We start from the raw sequence: 6190 nt of genomic DNA on the forward strand, positions 1-6190 counted from the left end.
TAAAAAATTAAATTGAGTTAAGCTGGAGATCATTGAGCTGAGCATGGTGGGATAAGCCTTTAATCTCAACACTGGGGAGGCAGAAGCAGGCTGATTTCTATGTGTTAATTGGTTCCAGGTCACCTGGGACTGCTTAGATCCAGTGTTGTTGTTGTTGTTGTTGTTGTTGTTGGTGGTGGTGGTGGTGGTGGTGGTGGTGGTGGTGGTAGTGGTGGTGGTGATGTTTGTTTCTTAAGGGGGGAAAGCAAGATCATTCTAATTGTCTATCAAATACAACTATTTACTATAAGTAAACTTCTGACTGAATCCAATTTTCCTGCAGTCCACTTGGATTTCAACTCTCTTGGTGTATATAGATTATAAAAGGACTTTCCAGTCTTGTACTTTCTATCCAGTTCTTCACCAAATAGAACTTTTCTCATCAGCACTTATAAGGCATGCCCTCCACTACTGTGTGTGCACGCCAATGTGTGTGTGCATGCATGAGTGTGTGTGCATGTGTATGAGTATGTTGTATGCATGTGTGCTTGAGTTCAAATGTATGTTCAAATGTAAATGTGTTATGTGTGAGTGTATGAGAGTGAGTTTGGTGTGTGTGAGTGCTGCATGTGTATGTGTGTGTACATAAGTGTGTATGAGAGAGTATGATTATGATTTGTGTGAGTGTGTATAGTGTTTGTGTATGCCCTGTGTGTGAGTGTGTGTGGTTAAGTGTGATGTGTGTATGATGTGTGTGTGAGTTTGGTATATAGTATGTATGGAGAATGTGAGTGTGGTGTGTGTGTATATGTGTGTGTGTGTGTGTGTGTGTGTGCGCGCGCGCGCGCGCGCGCGTGTAGCCTGCAGCTTGTTCCCTTGGTTAGAGATCAAATGAGAAAAAGCAGGAAGGAGACAGCAGGAGAGACACAGGGCAGATGGGACAAGCATCATAAAGCCACAAATGGAGCTGCCCTCCACTTCCAGGGTGACCAGGACAAGACTGCCCACCCTTTGACCTAGACCTTTCCCAGGGCTTTTGAAAAGAATCTCACAATCCAGTCTGCCAGGGAGACAAAAACAGGACTCTTTTCTCCTCCCAACAGCCAGGGCTCATTGTATACCATTCACTTTTGGCTGTGCTTCTTAATGGTCCCCAGGCAGAGCTGTCTGGTAGCACAGATGTTAATTATTCGTGTCTATTCTTAATTAGTTGTGTGAGCTATCGGCTCTGGAAACCCGACAGAAAGCCTCAGCTGGGTGGTCTCTGGGGACACATCCTGAGGGCCTTTCAGAAGCTGAGTTTACAACCCCTCCCCCACATCTCTCCCCTTCCTTGAACCCAGCGCTTCTCTTTAATCAGGCTCAGTGAGGCCAGGCTCCATGGAGACCTTTGAAATGAACGCTTAGACAGCACATAATACTTGAAGGCCCTTGCAAGCTCCAGGTACAAAGTTGGAAATCAAAACACCTCCTGAAGAACCTATAGGTCTGGACTCTTTGACTACTAAGGTCCCTAATTCTGGTGTTTGGTATATTTGCCTGTGTGCTATGTTAAGCCCATTGTTTGCCTTCAAGACGGTCTAGATTAGTAAAGCTTTATTGTGGAGTATTGTACACGTCAATGCATCGAACAGCATATTGCATTCACCTCCACACTCAGACTAGGATGCTGAAAGGCCACAACCCATACCAAAGTGTCCTTGTCATGCGACACTCCTATTATGAATGCCATTGCTCTACTGGTCATTCGGAAGGAGTATTCTGGAAGAAATTGCTGATCTACTCCTTTGGGAACGTCTTTTCTCTGCTTCCATTTTATTGGTACAGAAGAGTCAGAGCAAAAAGAGCTCCCTTCACTCCCTTCATATCCAGGTAGAGATAAGTGCAGGCTCCGGATAATAATGCAAGAGAAAAATGACTTCTGCGGGAACGATGGCAGGACAGGAAATAGACCAGAGTTCATTTGCAAGCGCTTCAAGCCTTGCATTCTTTTTGTGCGTGTGATGCTAGCCCTTGGGAGAGCAGAGGGGAATGGAGGGAATACATCACAATTACACTTTAAACTCTGCTGTACAGAATCAAAAAAAAAAAAAAAGAATCACTCAGAAGCCATCGTGGTAAGATTTAAAATAAAGAAGAAATATGTCACCAAGCAGACAGAGACCCATTAGTATAACCTCTAGTTCAGACAAACTTCATCTGAACTATGCATGAGTATGTGGAGGGATATACATCCAAATAGTTTGGTGTTTGCTCTGAGGAACCAATTGAACTGAGCAGGGAGGAGAGAAAACTTTTATTTAAAAAGAGCAAAGCAAAAATATACAGATGAATTGATGTGCTAATTAGCTGAAGAGTTTTGTTATTAATAAGCATATTGTGGTGGCTAAGCTAAAGCCCTAGTTGTAAAGAGAAGTGACTTGGGTTTCATAATTTTGGAAATCTGCAGATGGAGGCATTTGGTCTTTAAGATGTTTAACTGTAGGCTTAAAGAGAATTTGGCTGGGTTGGTTTTGTATTCTTTGGGATTTTACTAACATCTGGGTTATTGTTCTAAATTTTTCCAGGAAGATGTCCCCTCATATCGTAAGCCTGCATAAATAAAAGGGAAGTATTTCTAAATTCCGTCTCTACCACAGACCAACGGTGGTACCAATACAACTCAGCCTTACTGAGCCTTCTTATTCTCTCATGTTAAACAAGAAGCTAAAGAAAACGAGGAGAGGAGGGCTTGGGGGTTCAGTTTCAGCTAAGAGAATATAGGTAAAGGCCTCTGCCTATTGACTGGTAGAAAACAAGCACAGAAGTAACGCCAGCTGCTTGTAAAAGTTGTAGGATAGTATATAGGATGTGATGTTGTTCAAAGTAGCCTATATACCATCTCAGCTCTGACGAACTTAATAGTAAGTCCCAGAAGACACCAAAGAGCTAGAACACAGGTCACTGCGATTCTCTTTGCTGTCTTCTGTAACACCAGCAACGTGAGAGGCAGGGCTGCACTAAGAGTCTAGATCTTGGACTGAAGATGGGCACTGAGTAATGTAGCCAGAATATAACAACCAGGAAGTGGGACATAGGTGGAAAACAAACTGTGAGAGTATAAGACATCGAGATTCTGGACTGTTTGTTATTGCAGCTAAACCTAGCCTATCTGACGGATATATAATTCTTCCCTTGTCACATAAAGTTCAGGGTAGGTATTTTGCTATTGCCAGACTCCTTTAGTTGTGAACATTAGAAGTATCTCTCCTACTTTAAGCAAAGATATAGTTTATCAAAGGATATTCTGTGGAATGCTATATCTCTTAATAGCTCAAGTGAAGTTTGAACTTCAGTTAGGAACAACAATCAATTATTCTGTGGGTCTTCTTCAGTGGATCCATGATAGGCCACTATTCCTGGGGTCAGCCCTTGGAACTTGCCTCACCCACATTTTGGCCTGGTCTGGACTCTTTGACTCACCCTTCAGAACTTCTGGCTTTGGAAAACTGAGGGAATATGGAATACATATCACTAGGGTAAAGCCCAGCAGGTGCTTGCATCTCACATGTTTACATTTCGATATGATGGAGGCTGAGGAGACGCCCTCTGGCTTTTAATTTGGGAAGATCCAAACTAACCAAAGCTGGGAAAGTTGCTCAAAGGCTAAGGGTGGCAGAAAGGAATTGAAGCACGTGACAAGAACTATACAACCCAGGTTGGGGAGGTAACTCAGTGGGTAAGGTGCTAGCTGCACACACGTTAGGAACTGAGTTCAAATCCCCCAAGACCAAGTTAAAAGCACACATCTGCAATCTTGGTGCTCCTATAGTAAGATGGGAGCAGGTGAATCACCAGAGGCAAGAGGGTCAGCTAGCTGGTTGTACTTTGTGGCAAACAACAACAGCAACAATGAAGAAACCCTGTCCCAAGAAGGTAAGAACTGATACTATCTCCTGACTTTGACAAGTGTGCCATGACACTCGTATACCTACATGTGCACACACACACACACACACACACATATAGCATGTATGACTTGCTATGCTGTAGAACTGAGTGATTGGAGGCAGTAGCCACTAGTCACATGTGACTATCTTTAACATTTTAACGTTGAATTAAAAATGCAGCCCTTACATCTCTCTAACACATTTTAAGGGCCCAGAGACTGCACACAGCTCGTGGCAAAGGCCCTGCATGGTGTCGGAAGTTCTTTGTCATAGAAGAACATAGAAGTATGTTTTGTTATTCTGAACTAGTAGATGTGGCACAATGAAGAAAATGCTTTGGAGTCAGCTTCAAGTGCCAACAGCACAATCTGTGACATTTGGTGGATCCCTTGGATTTCATGGGGGATGGAGAGGGCACCTGATTTTCACATTTGTCAAACAAGGGCCTGATGAATGTAATAGAGCAGGTCACCTCCTCTGGTCCTTAGACAAGTCTCCCATAACTGACTTCCTGCTAATACATATGCGAGGAAGTCCTGGATCACAAGGTGGTGCAGGGATGAGAAAGAGAGTACTTCCATGTGATACATGAACCCTTGAAAGTTGTCCTTAGGCTGTAATTCCTCAGATATGAAACCACAATTATTGTAGCTTAGGTTACTTTCTATTGCTGTCATAAATACTGTAGCGAAAAGCAACTTGGGGATCAAAAATTTTATTTCAGCTTACAGTTGTAGTCCATCACAAAGGGAAGTCAGAGCAAGAACGTAAGGTAAGAAGCCAAGTAGAGGCCATGAAGGAACTTGCTTCTCATCATTTGCTTAGTTTGCTCTTCCATACCATCCAGGATCACTCACCCAGAGATGGCACTACCCACATTGCGCTGTGCCCTCCCACATCGTTTCTTAATGAAGAAAATGTACCACAGGCTTGCTCACAAGCCACCGAGGAGAATGTACCACTGGAGTCATTCCTCACTTGAGGTTCCTTCTTCCCAGATGACCCAAGCTTGGGTCCAGATGACAGAAAGCTAACCAGCTCTCGATGTAGCAACAGTTTTCTAGACTAGCAGCTCAGTGGCTGAGATAGAGTACAGGCTGAGCAAACTTCATCCAAATAGCTTCGAGATTCAAGCTTATTTTGAGCACTGATATGGAGTTGCAAAAGGAATGCAACTTTGTTTCATCATACAAGTTTATTAGAAACACCGCATGAAATTACGTTCACTAAAAAGTATTAATAATGTCAGACGTTTCTTTCTCTCTCTTTTTTTCCAGATGTTCTGGTTATTTCTCGTTTTGGGAATCATGTGGTCCCTTTACCTGAAAACCACTGATCTAAGATCTTCCCATAATTCAAACTTCCAAAGTTTGCCTTTGTTTTCCAAGTGCTGGGATTCAAGGTGGGTACCGCCATCCCTGGGTATTTTCAATCCATGACTGGACTTTTAAAAAATGTCCCGTTTCTTTGCTTCCAGCTGCTCACTGGCAGGTAGATCACAGAGAAAGGCCACGAACACTGACTGTACTCCTTTACTCACTGACCTGGGAGGGAAGATGTCTGTAACCTTCACTGTTGTCTTCAAGAAAAGAAAAAGCTGCACCTGGAGATGCATACCTTTAATCCCAGCACTTGGGAGTCAGACATAAAAGGATATCTGTGAGTCTGAGGATAGCCTGCTTTACACAGTGAGTTCCAGGACAGCCAGATTACAAAACAAAACAAACAAACAAAAAAAAAACCAAACAAACAACCCAAACCCTTCCCCTCCCCCAAGGAAAGTCCTTGGGAGTCACACTGAGCAAACACAGATTCAATGTCTATGAGACAGGAGAACAGTGTATAGCTATATTAATTTGAACAAGAAGTTCTAGCTTGTTTTCTAGAAGGCTGTGTGAATGAACCGTCCTACCTACAAGCATGAATACCTCCCCTCTCCAAACTTGTCATTACACAGTACCTCACCTGTTTGCCATCAGCACCTGTAAAACCCGTATCCCTGTGATTACATGCTTTCACTTTTTGAATTTCTTTAGAAATCGTCCCTAATCATGTCCTTTGACTATTGCCTTGAGATTTCACAGAGCCAGGCAGAGACCAAACATGAGACTGATTCCCAGAGCTGTGGTTACAAAGGAGTTAACTCCAAAAGGACATTTAGGTGGTTACAACTTCATCTTTCAAGTGAGGTAGTAGGTCTTGGTATTCATTGATCCTTTCCTTGCATTGTTGTGAATCTTATGTTCTTTTTAATTTTAAACAGGTTCTACCAACGGGAATAA

This window comes from Micromys minutus (genome assembly GCF_963924665.1).
Source record: "Micromys minutus genome assembly, chromosome: 3".
NCBI classification, from domain to species: Eukaryota; Metazoa; Chordata; class Mammalia; order Rodentia; family Muridae; genus Micromys; species Micromys minutus.